Source organism: Gadus morhua, chromosome 19 (genome assembly GCF_902167405.1).
Source record: "Gadus morhua chromosome 19, gadMor3.0, whole genome shotgun sequence".
Classification (NCBI taxonomy): Eukaryota; Metazoa; Chordata; class Actinopteri; order Gadiformes; family Gadidae; genus Gadus; species Gadus morhua.
The window spans coordinates 1,474,862-1,481,406 of record NC_044066.1 but is presented as its reverse complement, the minus strand read 5'-3'; positions in this window follow the sequence as shown (position 1 = coordinate 1,481,406).

The window sequence follows — 6,545 nt, the reverse complement described above, 5'->3', positions numbered from 1 at the left end:
CCCCGGCCACGGCCCTCCAGCCAATGGCAGGTCCTTGAAGGTGATATGGGTAAGTGTGCTTACCGGCATTACCCCATTGTGACTGTCAGGCTTCAGCTGTCGCGAATCCCTCACTCAGTTTATCATCATCGCCCCAACTTGAATTGGATGAAATGTCATGATCGTGCTGGGAAGAGACCCCTTCATTGGCCACTGGTGTTGCCACTGGATGACCTGTGGGGCTCCTGTCTGTGGAGGGGGCGTTGGAAGGGCTACATAGACTTCATCCCCACACTCTAAAGGCCCTCCAAATCGTTACCCCTCAGCTTCAGGGATTCAGCGACGGTTCCGGATCTCCTGTTGGCTCAGGCAGCACAAAGCCACAGTCCAAACGAAGTCTACAGTCCAACAGCTCCAATAGTCGGCAGACACTTGGGAGCAGCCGGTTTGTAGACTGGGACGATGGTGGAAACTGGTTACCCTGTGAAGCTACAGTATAGTTGCTCATGGTGTCTTTTAAACCAACTGACTTGTAAACCACTTGATAAGCAACTCACACCTGCCACCCTGCTACATCTGCTGGACTTGTTCCAAGCAATGTGTCTATAGGTAACCTGGTTACCTATATGTGTCTATAGGTAACCGTGTTTGCTTATGTTGTAAGCCAACACCACCTGTGTGTGATCCAACCGCCTCCTCTTCTTTCAGACGGAGGGTTCAGAGGTTATGTAGTGTAGAATTCATCACATAGCGTGAATATCAAATCATCTTTCCAATCCAAACTATTTGACAAGTTCAATATGCCATGCGTCATTCAACAGTGGTTCACTTATAGTTGTGTTGATTTACACCATTCTCGGCATACTGTCACACCAAAGTATTTTAGGCCTAAAAGTAGCACCTAAGTCTAGGAGAACTTAGAAGTCCTCAAGAGGATTCCTAACTCATTAAGACCTATTCACAAATAATCTGAAAATGGCTGCAGTGAGAAAAGTTTTGGAGACAATGGAGTACTGCAAATTGATAAAGAGATATAGGCTAAATCGTGAGGGTATCAAACTTGTGGTTAAATTAGTGCAGGATGCAATAACGTCCCCAACAAACAGGAATAACCAAATCAGTCCGGAGATAAAATGTTTGGCCGCACTCAGATATTTAGCTACAGGGAAAATGTAACTTTGCAATGCAGACGATTCAGGAATATCACAACCATCAGTGATGGTTAAAACACACATGGGCAATTAAAGGGACTCTTACCTTTGTTGCATTTTTACACTTTTTTTGGATAAGGTTAAATTGGTATTAATAAGGTAATAACACTCTAATATGCAAGACAGACCAACCAGGAGTAAAAACAAACAATTATTTTACTCTCATAATATTTAGTGAAAACTTCAACCAATAAAATTCTTCGGACCGAATGACCTTATAGGCCGACAGACCTGTCTGTTTGCTGCATGGATATATAAGGTTTTCCGTCTGCTTCTTGTGGCGCATTCGGGCCCGCTTCATCAAGGCGCGTCCTCAACTAGAGGGTTTGTTTTGATTCCACGGCAGACAGTAGCGAGTAGCGACCGTAGCGACTGACGATGGCAGACCAAAGTGGTCCACGGCGTACTGAAACTGCACCATTCAGTCCGATTAGGGGACTCATCTCGGACTCAGACTCACAGAGTTACCCTCCTCTGGAGCCTCAGGAAGACCTCCAGACTGTTGGCCACCAACTGCACCATTCAGTCCGACAAGGGGACCCGATTCGGCCTCAGAAGCCAAGTGGTCCCGCTCCCCTGGATGATTCTCAGGACCTCCAGACCGTTGGCAACCAACCGCACCACTCAGTCCGATTAGGGGACCCGTTTCGGACTCAGACGCGAAGTTGTCCCGCTACTCTGGAGCTCCGGGAAGACCTCCAGACCGTTGGCACCCAACCGCACCACTCAGTCCGATTACGGGACCTATTTCGGACTCAGACGCGACGTTGTCCCGCTACTCTGGAGCTACAGGAAGACCTCCAGACCGTTGGCACCCAACCGCACCACTCAGTCCGATTACGGGACCTATTTCGGACTCAGACGCGACGTTGTCCCGCTACTCTGGAGCTACAGGAAGACCTCCAGACCGTTGGCACCCAACCGCACCACTCAGTCCGATTACTGGACCCATTTCGGACTCAGACGCGACGTTGTCCCGCTACTCTGGAGCTACAGGAAGACCTCCAGACCGTTGGCACCCAACCGCACCATTCAGTCCGATTAGGGGACCCATTTCGGCCTCAGACGCTACGTTGTCCCGCTACTCTGTTTGTAATGCTCATACACCTTTCTTATACTCAGTGGGACCACTGTCCTTCAACATGGGGCCTCAAAACGGTATCACACGAAGCCCATAAAATTACAGTGAGCCACCTGCTAAATTTCTTGTTTACTAGACCCCTGGTAGATATTATGACCCCTGGGAGTCTAAACATAACCCATGGGAGTCTAAACATAACCCATGGGAGTCTAGAACTTTTGTACTGTAGCGACCCTGGGACAGTTAAATAGTTTGTGTGTTATGTGTTGCATTATATTTCGTTGTCCGCTATGCCAGTTGTTCTATGTGCATGTATTGTAATGTTCTTCTTGTCAATCAGCGTGGGGGCGAATCATTAGGTCAGCTGGGGGAGGGCCTTGGAAGAACAGGAGGGTGGGGGCCTGCACGCGAGTGAGACCGTGTTGGGGGTTGCCGGGGTAACCGGGGTTTGTTTTGTGTCGGTTTTCTGCCGTTGGTTGCAATGTTACGGGTTTCAGTGACCTGGTTTTGGTGCATTAAAACTACCTTCAACTACTAATGACTCGACATCATTATGTCACCGGCGAGGTCGTTACAGTACTCGCTAAAAATAACGCTTAGTTTTGTACTCCCCACCCCCTAATAACGCTTAGGGGGTGGGGCATTGGAAGAAGGCGGGATGATTTGAATGTGCTGTAATTCTCAAATGCAACAAAGGTGAGAGTCCCTTTAATAATAATAATAATAATTGATCTGTTTTTTTTAAAGCGCTTTTCTAAATACTCAAAGACGTTTGACAAATAAGGAATACATACAGACAGTACAGACAATTAAACAAAAGGGAAAAAAAATAAAAAAACAACTCCACAACAATAGAATTTGAACAGAAAGAAACACTTGGTCATACTTTACACACTTTACCACAGCATTGGCCTACTGAATGCCACAGATATATTTTAAGCATTGGACTGAATGCCACATAAACATATAATTATGTCTTTGCATGTTTGCAACGTTTACATTTCACGCATTTGGCTCTACTGGTGTTGCTTAGGCCTTTGCCCCCCCCCCCCCCCCGTCAAACTCTCACTCTGAACTCAGTTCAAAACTTGAGAGCCCTGAACTGACCGGTTCTAAAATCGTGCACTAGAATCGACGTAAGGGGGCGTCACTCTTAGTGATTTATCCTTTGTATGAGTAGGTCTCAGGGGCTTTGTGAATTACTATTAAGAAAAACTTGAAGTAAAATATTTTAGCGCGAGTTGGGAGCAACTCCTAGCGATAAGATAAAAAGCATTGTGAATATGGCCCCAGATCTTTTTACAAGAATCATCTTCTTCTTTTCACGGTTAGCGGGTGGCAGTCAGGCAGGTAGGACCCAATAGCAGACAGTTTGGGTTAAAGGATAATTTATAAACGCAAAAGGCATCACCGGGAACACAGGTAACACACAGGACACAACTCACCAGGAACAAAGGAAAGACAAGGGCTTAAATACTAAACACAGGGCACGCAACGAGTAACAGCTGGAACACATTAGGGGAGGGAGCAGTAATCACACAGGAGGGAAACCTGACATGGGGAGAAACAAGACAGATACCAAAGTAAAACAGGAAACACACCAAAACAAGACAAGAAAACAGACAGACCATGACAGTTCTTCGTTATCATTCGCCATTTTTTTTCAACATTGTAAGGGATCCTGATTGTTAAGTTCCTGTTCCATGTGCTTTTATTTACATTTTGTAGGTCAGTTGGTGGTGTCATGTGTTTTTCTGTTTGTTTTGGATTGCCATGTACTTTTGACTCCACCCTGATACTCCTGTCTTGATTTGAATTGCTGCCTCTTTGTGAACACATCTGTTGCTAATGTGTGTTGATTGGTTTGTGGGTATTAAAGCTCAGTGTGCCCATCAGTCTCTGTTAGATCGTGCCAGTATGTTACCTGTGCCTTGCTGGAAATAAACTCACAGAAAGTTTTTGAAACCAAGCCTTCTGTCTGCAATTGGATCCTTTTCTACTGAAAGCCTAACAGTACGATCTGACCAGTATGGATCCAGCAGAAGTTAGGCAGTGGAAGACGGTCCTCGAACACAATGGTGTCGCTCTGGGGAGACAACAGCAGCATCTGGAAGAGATTGGGAGAACAGTAGCGGCCATCTCAACTCGGCTCACTGATCTCGCAGCCCAGGTTCAACAACTCCAAGTCTCAAGGGCTCCTCCAGCAGCAGCTCCCCTGGACCCTGTCGTACCACGGCTCAACCCTTTAGTCTCAGAGCCCCGTCTGCCCCCTCCTGAACACTATTCAGGGGAGCCAGGTACCTGTCGTTCTTTCCTAGCCCAATGCGAACTAATCTTCCAACTACAACCGTCAACTTTGAAAGACTGGTGTACCCAGTTGTCCGGCCGAGCTAGAGAGTGGGGCACAGCAGTCTGGGGAGCCAGGGAGACCTTCTGCAACCTCTTCTCCACATTCTCTGAAGAGATGAAGAAGGTGTTTGATCGTTCCAAACACGGCAGAGAGGCGGCACGGGAGATGCTGCATATCCGGCAGGGAAACCGTTCTGTGTCGGGCTATGCCATAGATTTCCGGACTCTTGCTTCTTCTAGTGGATGGAATACAGATGCTCAGTTTGACGTTTTCTTCAATGGTCTCTCAGAGACCATAAAGGATGAAGTGATTACCCAGGAACCTCACGTCAGCTTCGATGCTCTTGAGGACCTTGCCGTCCGTGTGGTCTCCTGGCTGCAGCAGCGCCGCAAGTGGAGAGCTCCCAGAAACTTTGGCGGAGCACCAGGTGAAGGAGCAGCTCCTCATCCGGCCTGGCCTGCCCTGCAATCCACACCTCCAGAGCCAATGCAAATTAACCGCTATCACCTCACAGCAACAGAGAAGCAGCGGAGACTCGATTGCAATTTATGCCTGTATTGTGGTCAGTCTGACCACTACTCTGTCTCTTGTCCATCAAAAGGCGGTGCTCATCAGTGAGACGAGGTGTACTGTGAGCGCTTCCCTTTTCAAGTCCTCCTTGATCCTGCTTCCTGCTACTGTAGATTGGGCTGGTCAGCAGCAACCACTCACCATTCTCATTGACTCTGGGGCTGATGAGAATTTCATTGCCACTAACCTAGCGTTTCAATTGAGACTCAACCCTAGTGGCCAATGCCTTGAACGGTAGGAAACTTGCTGATATTACCCATGTGTCTGTTCCTGTGTCTCTTTTAATTTCTAGCAACCATCTTGAACAGATCCAGCTCCACATTATTGAGTCCCCTCACGCTCCCATAGTCCTTGGTCGTCCCTGGTTGGAGAAACACAACCCTCACATTGACTGGGTCAGCAACAAGGTTCTGGGCTGGAGCCCTTCCTGTTTGTCACTCTCACAAGCTCATGTCCCTGTCCCTGCAGTGGTTGACCCCCCTGGTGAATTTCCTGATCTGTCTGCCGTTCCCTCTGTGTACATGGACCTCAAGGCCGTATTTAGTAAATCCTGCACCATTGCCCTTCCCCCTCATCGCCCCTATGATTGTGGCATCAACCTCCTGCCAGGTCAGGCGCCACCTAGGGGCCGACTCTACTCGCTCTCCTGACCTGAATATCGGTCCATGGAGAAGTATATTCAGGACTCATTGACTAATGGCGTAATTCGCCCCTCATCTTCTCCTGCGGGGGCAGGATTCTTTTTCGTTGCTAAGAAGGATAGCCCCCTTCGTCCCTGTATTGAATATCGTGGTCTCAATGACATCACAGTCAAAGACCGGTACCCTCTTCCCCTCATGTCTTCCGCATTCGAGCTACTCCGTGGGTCGACCATCTTCTCAAAACTGGACCTGCTTACCACCTGGTTCGGATTCGTGAGGGGGATGAATGGAAGACTGCGTTCAATACCCCAACGGGACACTATGAGTAACCTTGTCATGCCATTTGGCCTCACCAATGCCCCGGCTGTTTTCCAGGCACTAGTAAATTACATCCTGAGAGACAAAAACAAATATATTTAACATGTCTATTTAGATGACATTTTGATTTTTTTTCTCGCTCCCCTACTGACCATGTTCACCATGCCGCCATGTTCTCCAGCGCCTCCTCGAGAATAAACTCTATGTCAAGGCAGAAAAGTGTGAGTTCAACCGCAGCTCTGTTCCCTTCCTTGGGTATGTTATCTCTGCTGGGGCCATTGAGATGGATAAACAGAAGGTGAAAGCAGTCATTGACTGGTCCCAACCGACAACCCGCCGTGAGCTGCAACGCTTTCTGGGATTTACCAATTTCTATTAGTGATTTATAAGAAACT